This window comes from Staurois parvus, unplaced genomic scaffold (genome assembly GCF_062004578.1).
Source record: "Staurois parvus isolate SC_StPar_1 unplaced genomic scaffold, SC_StPar_1.0 ptg000269l, whole genome shotgun sequence".
NCBI classification, from domain to species: Eukaryota; Metazoa; Chordata; class Amphibia; order Anura; family Ranidae; genus Staurois; species Staurois parvus.
Genome location: NW_028318065.1, coordinates 51,607 through 71,267, shown reverse-complemented (window position 1 = coordinate 71,267; position 19,661 = coordinate 51,607). Strand labels below are relative to the sequence as shown.

Sequence of the window (19,661 nt, the reverse complement as noted above, 5' to 3'; positions counted from 1 at the left end):
TTCTGTAGTCCAGCAGTGAAAAACCCATGAGAATTTTGTTTAGAAAAAGTCTGCTGTTTTATGAAGATTGAAACATACACACAACTAAAGTCATAGGACTGCATCAACCCTAGCCTGGTCTGCACTATTCATATGGCTCTTTTTTAGTCAGAAAGAAGGAGTCTAAAGGCAAAGAGCTCCTGCTGTGTTACCACTCTAGAGAGTCCAACATGCTTTGTGCTGGATGAACCCTGTACGAAACTCCAGTCTCCTGTGGAAAAAAATAAAAGTTAATAGTTTTAACTTTTAAAAAACAGCCACCCCTCTGTCCCATGATTTAGCAGTGTGCTCACCCCAGCCGGGTTCATCGGCTGTCCTCTGTCCAAGGCGCCGCCATTTTAACTGTGGACACCCAGCTTTGACAGCTTGTGGCTTCACAGCCGGGTGCCCACTGTGCATGTGCGATCGGCACTGCGCATTAAAAATAGTTCTGCAGTCTTCTGGGGCCTGTCGCATGTGCCAGAAGACTGGGGGGGGCACGACGACTTCCTCTTCTGAACGCCTAGGCAGTCAGCGGAAGTGGGAGCGGGTACCTTTCAAAATCTGGTACCCACTCCCCAAAGGTGCCAATTCTTTATGGGGAGTGGGGGACGAATCCTTAAAGCGGAACTTCCCATTTTGGGTGGAGCTCCACTTTAAATATTTTATATTATGTATTTAGGTGTTCTGAACAAGCAACAGAAACACTTTAAAACAAGCCCTCACAGACCTCTGTAGCTATAAGCATTTTGGAGAAATTCATCTTCAAAGTTCACAACAGAGACACTGAAATCACAATGTATTTCACCATATGTATGGTAGCAAGAATGTGTCAGTCTTGTAGTGTAAATGGGTTCTTGTAAACCTTTAGGGCCATTTATATCAGCCTGTTGGCACAGTTGAAAACGTGCATTGGTACATTCCATTTGAACAGCACCCTGACACAACTCCACAATGTACCTATACTGGAGCAGCTATGCATGGTGGCCAATTGGCTACTGTCTTCATCTTTTTCAGTCAAGCTTCGAAAATGTAAGACAGAAACTGGTTGCCATGCACAGTTACTTCAGATTCTGTTTCCTGCTTTGATTTCCACTCGGTGTGCATTTATGGTGCACTGAAAATAAATAAAAGGCAAATAAACTGTGCACTTTGCAAGTGAAGTTGCACTGCTTTTTCCCCGAGCTTAGTGGATGTGGTGAAGCTTTGCTTTGTAAAGAATACCCAATTAGAGGGTTAATGGCCTTCTCTCGGACGCTTTTTCAATTCATAACGGCACTCGCCAGGGCTGCCCTCTTTCGCCACTTATTTTTCTCCTCACTCTTGAACCTTTTTTGAGAACTATTAAGGCCACCCTGACATTAAGGGAATTGCCACCAAATCTCAGGAACACAAGCTTGCTGCGGCACCTCGGACAGAAGACGGCCGGTGAACCTGGCTGAGGTGAGCACACTGCTGAATCATGGGACAGGGGGGTGGCTATTTTTTATAAGTTAAAACTGTAAACTTTTATTTTTTTCCGCAGGAGACTGGAGTTTTGCTACAGGGTTCATCCATCGCAAAATAATGTGCATTTATTATTTTTGTCTCCAGGAGCCTGGGAAGCACTGCAGTAGATCATACATGCCATGCAGGTCTCCTGCAGACCAGTTAGAATATCTGCTTGCTGTACAGGATGTATGGGCAAGCAGATATTCTGACAGGAAGCTTCAATGAACTACCACGGCGCTCCATAGCGCCATGGTAGTTCATTGTAAACTACAAGCCCACAGCCGCTAATGCTGCCAGGACTTGAAGTTCATTCATTCACAGAAGTCCGTGAATGAATGATGTGGCCATGTGAGCGGAGCCCCGCACGGCCACGCTGTTTTCAAATTTGACAGATAGTACTTCTCCCCGAATTATCTGTCAAAAGGGGGGGGGGAGGAGGTGGGCGGCGGCTGCGTCTATGGGAACATATCCTTTAATCTTTTCTTATTACTTCCCCGATTATTTCACTCCCATCCTATTGATGGAATTATATAGATATGGCCAACTCTCTAACTTTAAAATAAATTTTAATAAATCAGAGGCGATGGGAATAGTACTCCCCCCCCCCCCCCCTGCAATGCAACACCAGCTAAATTCGTGCTTCAATTTCAAATGTACATCCTCCCATATACGCTATCTGGGGACAAATGTTCCCCCATGTCCTTCGCAGGATTTTCAAGCTTAACTTTTCGCCTATGTTTCGCCAGCTCAAATCGGCCGGACTAACGTCCTACAAATGAACATGATGCTGTGTCTTCTATACCTATTTCAGACGCTGCTGGTGAAAGTCCCAGAGAGTTTCCTGAAAGATTTGAGGGCACAAGTATTTTATTTGGGCTGACAGACCGTGGAGAGTTTACAGAACTTCCCAAAGATAAGCGGGGGATTGCTTTCCCAGGCCCTGTACGATATTATGAAGCCTTACATTTGACTAGGGTTATGGAAGGTGTGTTCTGCAACCTTACAAACCGTGGGTGGACTTGGAACAGAGCACGGTAAGCCCACTTATAGCAGGACTCCCATGGGTTCCCTCTCACTCCTATCCATCAGAGGTTATGCAGCACCCTACAACAGGAGCAACTCTGAGAGTCACTGCATCTCTCTTTCGAACTTTCGCTCTCTCACCATATCCAAGTGCTCTGATCCCTATACTTGGTACTCTGACATTCCAACCAGGTATGGGAGACCCTCAGTTTTGAGGGGCTTTGGACACGGAATTATTATAGACTCCTCCGTTTCTCATTTAATCACAGACTTATGACTAACCATGATAATATGTTACAGTTTTGCTCTTCGCTTGACTTCCTCCACCATGCACAATTTACCGCACATCTTCGGTCTCTTCCAGCAGACCATCGCATATTGCACCAGCCCACACATTTTGGACAACGTTGCTTAGACGGCCAACCGCTGACGCACTCCTTATCCCACTTTTACACTCTCCTTATTGACTCTTATGACCTACCTGACCTCCCATTCTTACACAAATGGGAACGTGACCTCAACCCCTCCTTACGCAGGCCCAGAAAGAGACCATACTTTGCTTCTCCCATAAAGCTTCTCTGGCCAGTAGATACCAGGAGGGAGGATATAAGATCCTCACACTGTGGTACAGGACTCCAGTTAAACTGAACCGTATGTGTCCTCAGACCCCCTTCTACCTGTTGGCGCTGTGGGAAGGCTGTAGGGACTTAGATTCATATTTTCTGGGAATGTCCAAAATTAGAAGATTTCTGGAATGCAGTTGATTCCACAATTCAGACTCTGACAGGAGTGACTCTTGACAAAAACCCAGCTGCTTATCTCCTGAATGTTACCCCTTTATCCAACAGGAACTTTAAAGAATCCTTAAACACCTGCTCGTAGCCTGGAGAGCTTGTATTCTGGCATTATGGAAAATTACGAGTTCCCCCACCATAGCTGATTGGAAGGCGAGGATTGAGGAGATTCTAGAAATGCAAGATCTTACCATGGTATTGCAGGAAAGGGAAGACAAATACTGGAAGGTTCGGTCTCCCTACTTCTTTTATAGAGAAGAGACCCTACTTTCCTCACAGCTATGACTATCTTATGTACACATGCTCAGTCTCTTCCATATCTGAGAGGAAGGGGAGACCCCCCCCCCCCCTTTTTTTTTTTTTTTTTATTTCTTCCTCTTCTCCCTGACCCAACTATATACTCTCTATTCTGTCTTTTTTTTTTTTTTTCTCTGTGACCTAGTTGTACATGAGTGTTTCTTTACATATAAAATATAAAACAGGGCTCAAAATTCAACATTTGTTGCTGGTTGTGTACCACTCTATACTGTCAGGTGGACTCTCCTTCTGGATATACTCTCCCATCCTGTTTTTGCTTATGTCAACCTTGGTTGTCATGACCTTGGAATGCGCTGTGTTATGCTGTTAGTATGGAGCTATATTTTGTCCCTTTTCATATGCTTTTAAATTGCATTGTTGAATACCTTGTTTACTAAATAAAGAATGTTAAAAAAAAAAAAAAAAAAAGAACAGAAAAAGAAGAATACCCAATTAGGTGCAAGAAGAATAAAAAACAGTAATTTTGCTTGCACTTGATCAGATGATGGAAATCAGCAGAGCTTCACCACATTCAGGCTGGGTTCACACCTGAGCATAGCGGGAACTTACCTTCCCTATCACTTTTTTTTGTGCATTCTGGAGGGTTTCCGCTTGTCGCACATAGGGCTGCTCATTCACTTGAATGTGCTGCCCTACACATGACAAACACCCTAAAGAAGCTCCAAAACCTTTTGGAGTAGAGCATGGTGTGTTCTTTCACTGTGTAAGTGTGCCACATAGTGTTTTCTGTGCACTTTGCCGTGCATTCCAGAAAGCTCTGAGGAAAATTGGTGCAACTGCAATTGCAAAGTGCACAGTCTATTTGCCTTTAATAAGTCAACCCCACTGAAACTTGAGTCCCTGTTGTGATGTTTGGGGATTAATTACTTCACAGTACAAGCAGCTATAGAGGTTATTGTTAGGAATTTGTGAATGGAAAAACAAAAAACTAGTGCCCATGGTCTGGGCACAGCTGCAATTTCAATTTAAAAGAGAAGTTCGAGAATAACATAAAGAAAAAAATCATACTTATCTAGATGGCTGCAGCGCCAATCTCAACTGTAGCTGTCCCCCGCCAGCTCAACCCCGAGAACTGAGCGTTCAAACACTGCTGGTTGCTCCGTACTCCCCCTCTGCTCTGAGCAGAGTGGTGACTGTCAGTGGAGCGCTGGGCTGTGGAGGGGGTGGGAGCTGCTGGCTCAGGCTCTCAGCGGATTGCTGAGAGGCTAAGTCAGGTGCCTGTCCAGGGTTCTGAGTAGATCCTGACCTTATGGTCGGATCTTTTCAGAGCCTGGACCGGGTCTATGGCATTAGCCAACAGTGGATTTTAGCCTGCTGTCGACTGAAAACTGGTCACAGGAGTGCAATACTAAATGCACTCCTCTGATCTATACGAGAAGTATAGCCAAAAAAGTTTTGGCTATACTTATCCTTTAAGTTATCAAATTGAGCTTTTTAATTAAAAGGAGAAGTTCTCTTTTTATAACATGTTACACCCATATTCAGGGTGTAACGCAACATGTTATGATCAGCATTATTATGATCATTAATATTAGTATTATGATCATGTTAAGTATCAGCAGGCCCATATTGGAAATGTAAAAATTGCTTTGATCCATAGGTGGTGTACAGGTGTGAGAGCTGAAGTGGATGATAATAATAATGGTTTTTCCTTTGTAAATGGAAATATAACAGGAAATTTCAAGATTTCCTTCAAATTTCAAATGCATTTTTATGAAAAAACGGTATAATTTATTGGTATTTTTTTTTTTTCACCTTCTGTTTCCCCGGCATGTTTCTGGGCATTTGGATTTGAACTCAGATCGGTATTTACTGTGAAATTTTATATTTATAGCCTTTTATCTCTGTTTCTGCGTAGGAAAGTCTATCAGAGCCTGGCTGACTCTTATGAGCTTTTCCTTGACCTGAGTGACCATAGCGTTACATGAAGTATCTGCTGAATTCCTGGCCACCATTGTCAGTGTAGATCCAGACGCTAAGCTGGACAATGCCGTCCATGGCCCATCTAAGCACTTAACTCTTACAGCCCACTAGAGTATTAAGTAGCTAAATCACTGGGTAAGCGTGAATGCAGGGGTTAATGAAGCCTTCCTCCTGGGATGATAAAAAGCAGTAATATATCTGTATATTTTCCCTGCAGTAGATTGTGCTTTCCACGAGTCCATCTGGAGATCTGTACTGTAAACAAGCTGTGAGTCAGGCCTTCTAAATATACCAATGCATAGCCAGCCTCTCAAAACTGGTCCAGCCACTGCTGTCATCTTATTGGTTGTTGGAGAGCTGGTTGCCATGTGCATATCTAGCTTTTCTTTTTTTTTTTTTTTTTAATTATTTTTTCTTTTTAATTATCTGCTGCTGCCAGAGAACCCCCAGTGCCAGAACTTTGGCATATAGCATTGGTGGGGGGAATAAAAGTTGGGTGAGGGAGAATGGGAATGGAGGCGAGAGATGATGGTGGCATTATCTGTGACCTGGGCTTAGCAGTCTTTGCCTGTTTGTATGACAATACACCACTTGGTTGTCAGGGTTGTGCTAGGACATCCGCTGATGAGCGGTTCCACATAAATGTATGTGCTATCCATAAATAAATAATTTTATTATTAATAGCAGAAACAGTTTTCTGAATACATCACACTGCAATAATGCATCTCTACACGCCTTTATGCAGATGGATTTGCTAATTAAGATAGCAATAGATTTCTGTTTTACAACCAACCTGGTGTGCAATATAATGGCAAGATCATAACCTTTGTACACTGGTAATAAATATGCTGTACACCCTATACACTGATCATAAACACTGTGCTCCGTATAATGATGCTGAGTATCTCTATACACTGATAATGAACACTGTGCTCTGTATAATGATGCCGAGTATCTCTATACACTGATCATAAACACTGTGCTCCGTATAATGATGCTGAGTATCTCTATACACTGATAATGAACACTGTGCTCTGTATAATGATGCCGAGTATCTCTATACACTGATAATGAACACTGTGCTCTGTATAATGATGCCGAGTATCTCTATACACTGATAATGAACACTGTGCTCTGTATAATGATGCCGAGTATCTCTATACACTGATCATAAACACTGTGCTCCGTATAATGATGCTGAGTATCTATACACTGATAATGAACACTGTGCTCTGTATAATGATGCCGGGTATCTCTGTACACTGATAATGAACACTGTGCACTGTATAATGATGCCGGGTATCTCTATACACTGATAATGAACACTGTGCTCTGTATAATGATGCCGAGTATCTCTATACACTGATAATGAACACTGTGCTCTGTATAATGATGCCGAGTATCTATACACTGATAATGAACCCTGTGCTCTGTATAATGATGCCGAGTATCTCTATACACTGATAATGAACCCTGTGCTCTGTATAATGATGCCGAGTATCTCTATACACTGATAATGAACACTGTGCTCCGTATAATGATGCTGAGTATCTATACACTGATAATGAACACTGTGCTCTGTATAATGATGCCGGGTATCTCTATACACTGATAATGAACACTGTGCTCTGTATAATGATGCCGAGTATCTCTATACACTGATAATGAACACTGTGCTCTGTATAATGATGCCGAGTATCTCTATACACTGATAATGAACACTGTGCTCTGTATAATGGTGCCGAGTATCTCTATACACTGATAATGAACACTGTGCTCTGTATAATGATGCTGAGTATCTATACACTGATAATGAACCCTGTGCTCTGTATAATGATGCCGAGTATCTCTATACACTGATCATGAACACTGTGCTCTGTATAATGATGAGTATCTCTATACACTGATAATGAACACTGTGCTCTGTATAATGATGCCGAGTATCTCTATACACTGATAATGAACACTGTGCTCTGTGTAATGATGCCGGGTATCTCTATACACTGATCATGAACACTGTGCTCTGTGTAATGATGCTGAGTATCTCTATACACTGATCATGAACACTGTGCTCTGTGTAATGATGCTGAGTATCTCTATACACTGATCATGAACACTGTGCTCTGTGTAATGATGCCGAGTATCTTTATACACTGATAATGAACACTGTGCTCTGTATAATGATGAATATCTCTATACACTGATAATGAACACTGTGCTCCGTATAATGATGCCGAGTATCTCTATACACTGATAATGAACACTGTGCTCTGTATAATGATGCCGAGTATCTCTATACACTGATCATGAACACTGTGCTCTGTATAATGATGCCGAGTATCTCTATACACTGTTCATGAACACTGTGCTCTGTATAATGATGCCGAGTATCTCCATACACTGATAATGAACACTGTGCTATGTATAATGATGCCGAGTATCTCTATACACTGATCATGAACACTGTGCTCTGTATAATGATGCCGAGTATCTCTGTGCACTGATAATGAACACTGTGCTCTGTATAATGATACTGAGTATCTTTATACACTGATAATGAACACTGTGCTCTGTATAATGATGCCGAGTATCTCTATACACTGATAATGAACACTGTGCTCTGTATAATGATGCCGAGTATCTCTATACACTGATAATGAACACTGTGCTCTGTATAATGATGCCGGGTATCTCCATACACTGATAATGAACACTGTGCTCTGTATACTGATGCTGAGTATCTCTATACACTGATAATGAACACTGTGCTCTGTCTGATGATGCCGAGTATCTCTATACACTGATAATGAACACTGTGCTCTGTATAATGATGCCGAGTATCTCTATACACTGATAATGAACACTGTGCTCTGTATAATGATGCCGAGTATCTCTATACACTGATAATGAACACTGTGCTCTGTATAATGATGCCGAGTATCTCTATACACTGATAATGAACACTGTGCTCTGTATAATGATGCCGAGTATCTCTATACACTGATAATGAACACTGTGCTCTGTATAATGATGCCGAGTATCTCTGTGCACTGATGATGAACACTGTGCTCTGTATAACGATTATGAATATCTCTATATAATGATAATGAACACTGTGCTCTGTATAATGATACTGAGTATCTTTATACACTGATAATGAACACTGCACTCTATGGGGATGTTTTATACTTTAGCATTAAGGCCCCCTTTCACATGGGGTGGACCCATCAGTGGTTACACTTGCTGAGCAGGTGGATCTGTCTGCTGATCCCCGCTGAGCAAGCAGATGACAGGTCCGTGTCTGCTCCGCTTATGCAGAGCGGACACGGACACAGCCTGCTGTCCTCTATGAAAACAGACCGCCTGTCCTTTTCCATCTGACTGCCATCCGATCCGACAGACAGGGAACAGATCCCCATTCGTCTTTTTGGCGGATCAGATTAGATGTCGGTGGGTGTAAACGGACATATGTTCATTTACACCTGCCTCTCAATAGTAGAGAACAGAGGTTCCGATCAGGTCTGCCAGCAAAACAGGCATGTGGACCAGATCGGAGCGTCCGTGTGAAAGGGGCCTAAAATTGTAACCGTTATATCCTTTCAGTCAGTGATCTAGGAACTTTTCCTAGGCTATTAAACACAATCACCATCCACTGATGATCCTGCGTTTTAAATAGACTAGGCATAATCTGCCATGATGCGGTATGTTGGGTGTGAGATGGCTTTTTCCCCTGTGGTGAGGAGACTTGTATAGTGCCCTTGTGTCATACTTCGAGGGGAAAACTCTTGATTAGTGGTTAGACCTCAGTCTCTTTCTGGCAGTCTCACTTCTTCCTGTTCTCTTCATGGATCTCTCTCTTCTTCCTGTCTGCTATATCTGTACACTTGTTATCCAAGGTGAGCAGCTCAATTGTTTTTAGAAGATCTATTTGCAGTTTGGTGTGACACTCCTTGACCCAAGTGACACACATTACTCTGCAATGGATGTTCTAGCCGATGACTGCATATATTTTCTCCATGAGGTATATTTGGGTTGAACTCCACGATTTTGATAGTGTCTATAAAATGATTGGAGATTTCAAACTAATTCCTCTTGATATAAAAGATCATGATGGTGAAACAGTTTTAGTAGTTATCACTTGTAGCACAATACAGAGAACAAACTGTGTGAGTCACTAAATTCCCCCAAAAATAACATATTTCCTCAAACCGTGATTGTGATTGTTAAATCAAAAGACAGTTTCAGACACATTTTTTTCAAATCTGTTTAACTTTACAACTTTATATATAAAAAAAAAAAGCTCAGACCGTATTTACAGTGTGTTGCTTTTTTGAAAGACAATATATTATTGGAGTGCTGAAGGACCTCTTTTCTAACCAGGGTTCCTCTTGAGCTTGCTAGGGATTACTAGAGCAGAAAGCATTGAGTTGATATTTCACTTATATTACCAATTTAAGGGTTAATTTCCACACTGACCACTAATGTTGGAGGACACACACAGTTTATGGTCTTCATCTCTTATCATATCAATATTCATTTCAAGATTATTACTAGGTGTCAAACTCTCAAGGTATGCCATATTCTTTATTCTCCTACTTAAAACTGTTTATGGCTCGCTGATCATGGTAATATATCATGTGTTATATTTTTGTTCGGTGTTCCCTGAGACCTGAAATTCATCTCAAAGTTTCCTCCACCACAGAAAGGTTGGAAAACGCTGACCTAGAGTAAGTTGGGTAGAATGCAGCAAATCCTGGTGAGTTGTGGTATGTAGGTGGCCTCTTATCTGTTAGGCTGTATTCAACGCTCTCGGTTCCTGGCTGTAGTGTGGTGCATGATTCAGCGCATCAAACGGCTACCTTTTTTTTGTTTTGTACAAAATTTATTTGAAATGTAGAATTCATACACTTCATGAGAATGTACAGCAGCGCGATGAGCTGCGCTGCTGTACATTCCCATGAAATTTGGCACAGTGTGATGTGAATAAAATACTTTATATTGTAAAGCGCTGAGCAGACGGTTGGCGCTATATAAATGCTGTATAATAATACAGCATGTCTGCATGTTATTACAGCACAGCAATATGGTGCATTGCAGTATGAGTGTGACACATAGGAAACAATTGTTTCCTGTGTGTTCCTGCGGTGACAGATGTTTTACAATGCAGTAAAACAACTTGTCACTGCACATAATTTGAATTAGCCCTTAGTCTGTTTGATATAACAAGGTAAAGGCAGTGAGTGGAGGGATTAAAAGCCTATTCACACCAGATGCGGTAGGACTGCATTGGGCAGCTATTCCAGCGCAGTTGCATGGCAAGATAAAATGTCTTGTCTCCTACCTGGCCACTGTATAACTTTTCAATAAAGTTGATTTAAGAAAACAAAAAGTACACAATGTGTTGTTCTGCGATTGGAGAAGTGGATAGGGTAATTTGGGTTTGGGACGTGTAGATACTGAGCCCCAACTGGTCACACAAGAAAATGATGTATGTAGATCATTTTAAAATAAAATATGGCAGCAGCTTCACCTAGGTTTACAACAGTGGTCTCCAAACTACACTATGCCTCCCACTGACACAAACAGTGGTGCACTATTCCTCCCCCTAATGCCAAAGCTGCTCTGTTTACACCCACGCCCCCCCCCCCCCAAATCTGAGACTGTAAACTGTCCCTTTGTTTAGAAAGTTTGGAGACTCCTGGTTTAGAACATCATCCATGAGGACTCCCCCGGTCCGTTCTTATCATCAGCATTGGCAGTCGGAACTCGGGGGGTTGTCTGGATCAGCAAGACTGGCGGATCATGACTCAAGCAGTGTCTAAATGTTCGAGGAATGTTCTGATTTTAGAAAATGCCTATAAGGTCCTTTACAGATGGTGTTATACTCCTGCCCGGCTGGCTCGTTTTATCCCCTCATATTCTCCGACTTGCTTTCAGGGTTGTCAACTAGGCACCATGGCTCCTATTTGGTGGACTTGCCCCAAGGTGTGCAGATTATGGATTAGGGTCTATGCCCTTCTCCGCACTATGCTACACACAGATATTAAGCGCAACCCATACGGGGTGCTATTATTTAAACCATTAGTAGGCCTACTTTGTCCTGAGCGGCAGCTGACATCGCATCTATTTATGGCTACCAAATTAACGATCGCAAGAACTTGGAAGATTCCTCTTCTTAGCTTCGAGGCCATAAAGAACTGGATTAATTTTATCACGATTAATGAGAAGGTAACGGCCATGCTGTTAGACACCCACCCAAAGTTTTTGCAGATCTGGCGCCCTTGGTTTGATGTGGCCCAACCATATAGATTTGACCAGACCCTTCTGTCGATATAAGACTCTCCTGACGCCATCCCCTGGAGCCCTTTCTTTGTCTTAACTATCCTTGTTTCTCCCTTCTTTTCTTTTTTTTTTTCTTCCTTCTCTCCTTTTTTTTGTTAGTCTTCATGTTATTTGCGCCGATTGTAATACTCCTAGAGAATTGTACCTGCAATGTTTTATATACCTGTTGGACATTCTATCCTTGGTGTGGAGTACCGATGTGCGTCCAGTGCGGCTCTGTGCCCTGCTTTTCCTACCCTCCTGTATGCGATTTTTGTGATTTATCTTTGTCCCTCACCTACTAGCCCATTGGTCATTACTTGTTTGCTGTTAAAGCAATTAATCGGATTTCTTTCCACCCTTTTATGTGTTGTGTTTATGTACTCAGTTTCTCTCTTTGTCAATACTTCAGTGCATTTGTCATGTCTTTCATCAGAAGAATTGTATACTTTTATTCTTTTGTGTCAGTGATCTTGTTTTTGACTGTTTCTTTGTTTATGTTGTCTAATAAAATCCATTGTAAAAGAAAAGAACATCATCCATGAAGACCGTATGATTATCATTATTAGCCACCAGTTTTTCCATGCACATAACTATGTTCAGTTCCAGAACACTTTTGGGTATTGTTGGTAGTGTTGGGGTATGGAAATGTTGGAAGATGGTAGTTCTGACTGCTGTAAAGAAGTGGTGAAGGATAGTGTGCATCACAGAATAGGACGTGCATTACTCTGGCCACACCTTTATTACACCACCATTTGTTTTATTTCTGCCCACTTTCTGTACAATCTCCTTTAGCTCTACCATCAGCTATGTAGTGCCTGTCTGATTTGATATAGATATTAAATCTAATTGAAATTGAACAGAGATTGTACAATCAGATAGTGCATAGTGCAGGAGTTAAAATTTCAAGTCCAGACATACTAGCCAGTCACAAAACTTACTCTCCACCAGCTGTCCCCCCCCAAACTTACCCAGGTCCACCCCCAACCCCTCCCCCGGTCCGCCCCTACCCCTCCCCCCAACCATGACCCCTTAAAGCTTATGAAATTAAATTTTTCTTTAGAATAAAGAGTCCAAAATATAAAACTGTACACAGTAATGTATATCCCAGCTCCCCTGTACTCCATTATAGTGATATGACATGTTGTATACAGTACTTACTCCTAGTCCCTCTGAGTCCCCCGCGGCGGTGGAGAGGGTGTCTCCTCTCAGTGGAGGAGAGCGGACCTCTCCTGCATCTGTCCCCTCGGCGGCGGTGCCGCAGAAGCCGGAAACCGGAAGTTGTAAACCGGAACTCTGCTTCACAATGAGGCTTGGAGCGCAGGTGCAGTCGCTCCATGCTTCATCTATGCTCGCCACAGAGGAATTTCTCCTCGCATTTGGCGAGCGGCTTTTTCAAGCCCTGGCATAGTGTATTGCCAGCTTATATAAGTACATAGGAGGGAGTGAAGGAGACACTCAGCTGTCAGGCCCAATTTACATCTCCACATAGTAGGAATGCGCATTCTCACACGTGTGTTTTTTTTTTTTTGGCATTTAGGAGCATTAACGCATGTGTCGTATAGGGCAGGCCTTTCACTTACTTGGGCTGCCTTATATGTGACAAACAGCACAAAGAAACTCCATAACTGGAGGCTGAAGTAATGCCTGGTCTAAAACATATAAAAAGCTTTTTCTTTTCTACAAAAGAGGTACATTAATGGTATCTTGATCCATAGGGGAGCTGGAATTTAGAAAAAAAAAGTGAACTTGGTCTTTTAAATACCAGATACCCTTTCCCAGCCCATCTAAAATAAAAGTGTTTTGGCTGGAGCTGGGTTTTATTAAGTGCCAGTTCACACTGATGCGGTGCTGGATTTGCAGTTATTCCTGTGCGTTTGCGATTTGACTAAATCGGATCGCATGGGTGAAGTGCGATGTGAGCAATACAAAATGAATGTCTCAAATAGCACTGCAAAGAATCGCATGTGATTTGAACAGAATGTGGTGCATTTCCTGTCCGAATCACATGCGGTTTCCCGCGCCACAGTAGTGTGCACCAGCACTGAATCTGTAAATGTGTATTTCCAGATTACTACTGCAAATGTCTGTCACATCTAGATTTCTAACAAAAAGTTAAATATTTTAGTAACAGACCTAGACATAATCTACAAAACTTCTACAAAGTATACAAGGGTCAGCTAGCAGTGGAGAGTGTTGGGACACATAGCAGAAGTCCAGTACTTGTTAATACCTATACAAACTAACTAGCTAGCCCAATTATGAAATGATAGCGGTTGTTCCATCATCTGACAAATTATTGAAGACATTAAATGCTTAGGCCTCATGCACACAGGTCGTTTATTTAACTCTCCTAGAAGCCAGCAACGTTTTTGCAGAAAAAATGCCTGACGCTTGTAAAAATGTCTAAAACTTTTACAAGTTTTTAATAGCTTTTACAGGCATAAAGCTCTTGGTAGTTAACTCATTTCATTGACCGGATAAAATTAATTTATTTTGGCCATTGAAATGAATTAATGCTCAAGCACTCTAGCATTTAGGCACATTTAGTCGATTTTAGTAGTGTCAAGCATTTTTTTCTCCCCAAACTCTGCTGCTCCTAGACGCATTGGCAGTGGGTTTTTCTTCCTACCTTTTAAAAGCTCCTGTCACTAGAAAAAGCTTCTAAACATCTGTGTTAGGTCTTATATCTAGTGATTTCTGTAATTTCTTTGTATTGCTAAAAATGTTGCTTTTTAGTTTGCTTGTACGTTCTCTTTAAAGTTGAGTGGAGACCTTAATTATAACTTGTGTGCTTGCTGAGGCAATCCTTACAAACTTATGTAATAATGACTAACGAGTCCGTAAACAATTTGAACACTCATGAGAAACAGTAAAAGTCCATCCAGATGTTTGTGATTAGGATGCTCGATGACTTTCTAGTCTATTTTTGACTCTGATTGGATTTTTCAGCAATTATACCAAGCATGTCTCCAGTCAGTAAGGGGTTAACGGATTTTTGTTTTTTTGTTTTTTTTTTTTAATCTCCCACTGGGGCATAAAGGGTGAATATCCATATAGAAGAGTGACAAGTTATTTATGACTTTGTATTTTGAATTTCCCGTGAGTGACGTGGTGCTGTGTCCTCCTGTGCTATAACAATAAACAGGAAGGAGTCCAGGCCGCAGCCTGTGATTACCTGCCCATAATTGCATGAGCTGTGGGCACAGGCGGAAAGAGGGGGAGAGGAAGCCAGGAATAAATGATCGGAAGTTTTTGGCCCGCCTGTAGAGCCTTCTGTGTTGGGAGGGACAGGGCAACCTGCAGTACTGTAACTGTTGTTGGAGCTACAAGTCCCAGCAAGTTGTGACAACTGTAATCTCATGCTGTGATTTGTACTACCTAAGGGCTGGAGAGCCTCAGGTCACCTAGCTTAAAGTGGTTTTAAAGGCTCAAGGTTTTTTACCTTCATGCATTGTACGCAGGAAGGTAAAAAAACCTTCTGTGTGTAGCAGCCACCCCTAACACTTTCCTGGGCCCCATCCCGATCCAGCAATGTCCACGCGTGCCTCGGTTCTCCAGGGACTCTCAATCCTGATTAACTGAGGCAGTAGCGGGAACCATTTGGCTCTCGCTGCTGCCAATCAGGAGTTGGACACCGAGCCGCAATTGTGTGCATGAATGGACACACAGAGCCACAGCTTGGTAATGTGCCTGCATGGGTGCCCCCATAGCAAGCTGCTTGCTTTGGGGGCACCCAACAGGAGGGAGGGGCTAGGATTGCTGGCAGGGGACCCAAGAAGAGGAGGATTGGGGGTGCTCTGTGCAAAACCACTGCACAGAGCTGGAAAGTATGACGTTTTTTGTTTTATTTTGTTTTGTTTTTTTTTAATAAAAAGACTTTAGTATCACTTTAATATGCATGGAAGAGTATGCAGGGGCAAACACAAATATGAGAGAACGTTGCTTTTACTAATTCTTAGATGTGGTGTATGCATTCGTTTTTTTTCTTTTTTAGTCCTTTTTTTTTCTCCCTTCGCCTTTCAGGACTGCACCTGGAGAGAGCACAGCTCCACCCATAAAACAAGAAACACCACAACTTAAAAGTCCACCACTTCCACCATGCCCTCAGTTATGGTGTTTCCTCTGCCATGGTGGAAGCACTGCAGGAACCTTGGTTATGAGGGGGCTGGGTTCTCTCAAACAGAGGAGTGCTTCGGTCTTTACCTCACAGATGGATCGTGAGGACCAGCCCAGCTCCTTCCTCCGGGTTGAGGGGGGGTTCCGGCACCTTTTCTCCCCTTTTCTGCTCAGCGGAGCAATGACCAGCCTGGGAGTCCTGCCACATCTTTTCCCCTTGGAGGGAGCAGGTGTCCTGGGGTTCCAGGCCATGGGAAGCCTTCAGGCAGCTTCCAGAGGTCCTGGCAGGTCCGACCGGCAGGGGACGCTGTGCTGGTGGGCGGCAGGACTTCCGGTGGCGGCGTGGCAGCATTGGTTTCGGCTGCTAGAATGCAAGGGGAGGGATCATGTTGAGGCAGGGACCTCCAGGAGGGAGCTTTTGGAGTTGTACCCAGTCTTTCTAAAAGCTGTATATGGCTGACTCATTGGCAGAATCTATCAGAATGACGGCCAGGTCTTCGGCATTAGTCAACTCGGCAAGGAGAGCCATCTGGCTCAAGACCTGGTTAGGAGACTCCGCTTCTAAGGTGAAGTTGTGTGAAATCCCCCTTTTCAGGGGACCTGCTCTTCAGTCCACATCTGGAATTGGTGCTGGATAGAACAGTGGATAAGAAAAAGGCTTTCCCTTTGAAAAATAAAAAGCAACCAGCCAGAATTTTTGTCCTTTTTCGCAAACCCAGAAAAGAATTAGTTTCCAGAGAAACATGGGTAAAGGGGGGGAACTCTTCAGACCTCCAGAGTGGCCATCCAAGAGCCAATAACATCTCTCTTCCGGTTGGAGGGAGGCTTCGGGCCTTCTCACTGTGGGAAGAAACATCAAGTGCCTTTGTCAGAAATATTGTGACCCAGGGGTGCGGCCTGGAGTTTTCCCGAACCCCACCAACCAGATTTTGTGTGACCAGTCTCCTCAGGAGTCAGGAGCTGGCCTCATCAATGAAGATCATTTTGAAGGAACTGATGCAGCAGGAGGTCATCATTCAGGTGCCAAGGGAACAAGAAGGCCGGGGGTTCTACTCGCACATCTTCTTAGTCCAAAAGCCTTCAGGGAAGTTCTGTCTAATTTTGAATCTAAAGTTACTGAACAAGTCCATTCTGTACAAGCACTTCTGCATGGATACAATTTTTTCAGTGAGAAAGCTGCTAATCCCGGGTAGTTTCATGGTGACTATCAATCTGTGGGATGCTTACCTTCATATTCCGATAGCACAGTCTTCTCAGAAGTTCCTCCATCTGGCGGTCAATCTGGGATCATCCATCTGGCACCTGCAGTTCAGGGAACTACTTTTCAGCCTGTCATCTTCTCCAAGGGTGTTCACCACGGTCATGGCAGAAGCACTAGAGCCTCTGAAGTTGAGAGGGTTTTCAGTGGTGCCATACTTAGACGACCTACTCGTGTTTGCAGAAACCAGACGCAGGCCTGTTAGATCTTCAGATGACTCAGGGTCATCTGAAAAGCTTGGGATGGCTGTTAAATCTGGAAAAGTCTAACTTGATTCTGGCCCAGAGAATAAGGTTCCTGGGATATATCCTAGAATCTGTTCAACAGAGGATATTCCTACCGGAGGAGAAAATAGAAAGGATCCAGTCAGCCCTAAGGCAGGTTCAGTGCAACCTGTTGGTGTTGGTCAGAGTGGGCATGTCGGTTCTGGGACTGCTTACCGCCACCATCTCGGCAGTTCATTGGGCCAGATTCCATTCCCGCCCCCTTTTGCGGTAGTGGACATATCAAGATCTGCTGGATATGCCTAATAAGGATCGCTCCAAAGGTGAAGAGGGCGCTTTGGTGGTGGCGAGATCCAACCAACTTAGGGAGCGGTCTACCATGGTCATTTCCAAGGGCCAAACACTTAACGACAGATGCAAGTGCATGGGAGTGGGTAGCCCACTTCGAAGGTCAGTCCGCACAGGGCCCGTGGTCCAAAGGGGAGACCAGGAAGTCCTCAAACTGGAGGGAATTGAAAGCCATCCAGCTGGGTCTTCTTTCCTTTGAACAGTCGGCGAAAGGGCAGCACATTCAGGTCCTATTGGACAATACAACAGCGGTAGCTTACATTTCAAGGCAGGGGGGCACAAGGAGCAGGGGACTCTTGAGTTGGAACTAGAGGTCCTGTCTTGGGTAGAAAATAATTTGGCCTCCCTCTCAGCCATTTAGTTAAAGGGCTCGCAGAATTGGCTGGCGGATTTCTTGAGCAGAAGAAAAGTAGTAGAGTCCGAATGGGTATTGAATCAGGAATTGTTCCAGCTGATCATGGACGTTTGGGGTGTTCCTCATTTCAACCTGTTTGCAAGCCACCTAAATACAAAGGCACCGGTGGTGTTCTTCTTTCACAGGGAAGACCATGCTCTGGTCCTGGACACGTTAGCTCATCCCTGGAATTACCCTTTGTCCTACGTGTTCCTTCCTTTTCAGCTCATTCCTTTAGTACTTTGAAAGTTCAAGCAGAAAACAACCAATCTAATACTAATGGCACCCTACTGGCCAAAAGGTCTTGGTTCTTGATGCTGCAGAACCTATTCTCCAGACCCCCTGGAAACTGCCAGTCAGAAAAGACTTGCTAGTCCAGGGGCTGGTGCTGCACCCAGAAATGGAGCGATTCAACCTAACAGTGTGGTTCTTGAAGAAGAACACCTAAGAAGAAAGGGGCTGTCAGATAAACTTGTTACCACCTTACTCTCAAGCAGGAAATAAGTGACTAGAGCAGGCCTTGAAATTTCCACTCGCCTGCTCGCATTTGCGAGTGGAAATTATGGTGGGGGCGATTGGGTCCCCAGGGCCGTCTTGCTGAGCAGGCTCGGAACTCAGGGCCGGATCTGTCACTCGCATTGGGAACCGTCAGACTGCTCAATAGTTGAGCAAAGTGAAAGCAAAGGAAGGAGTGTGTGCCATGCTCTCTGCCATGTGTCTGTGTGCGTGTACGTGTATATATGTGTGTGTGTGTGTGTGTGTGTGTGTGTGTGTGTGTGTACATGTGTCTGTATACGTCTGTGTGTATGTACATGTGTCTGTGCTTGTGTATTTCTGTGTATGTACATGTGTCTGTGTGTGTGTACATATGTCTGTATGTAAACCTACATGTATGGGTGGTTTGGACAGGTTCAGGATTATGTGGTTATTATGGGTGGTAGAGTATGGGACATTTGAGGTACTGCTGGGTTGGATAGTAGGTATTATATGCTTGGTAGAGTTATGGTTTCGTGAGTGAAAGATTATGGGGGGTTATGGTTGTATGCAGTACATGGTCTAAGTATGATGGAGTGTTTAGGGGGACATTGGAGGCCCTGATGTAATATGGGGGATCTCTGGGAACACTGATGTAATGTGAGGGAACTCTGGGGACCCTGATGTAATGTGGATAACATTTACCAATAATTTATGAGGGAGTGTTTAGGGGCAGAATTAGGGGCGAGGCCAAGTAAGGGTTAGGTGGGGCAACTGGTGGCTAGTAACTCTTAAGGCCTGGCTAGTAGCTCAGGACTTGAAATTTTAAGCCCTGGACTAGAGAAATATATATGAAAGTATGGAGAAGGTAAACTTCCTGGTGTTCAGAGAAGGATTTCCAGGTGAACAAAGTCGTGTCAGTCCTGGAATTTATCCATGAAGGATTGGAGAAGGGC

At 43.5% G+C, this 19,661-nt stretch overlaps 1 protein-coding gene and 1 pseudogene across 2 annotated transcripts in view; both read left to right on the top strand.

The window, feature by feature from the left end:
- The window catches only part of BIN3 (bridging integrator 3), a 90,868-nt gene that overhangs the window by 32,495 nt on the left and 38,712 nt on the right, over positions 1 to 19,661 (top strand). The window lies entirely within an intron of this gene.
- On the top strand, positions 999 to 17,763 carry LOC149459208 (uncharacterized; annotated as a pseudogene).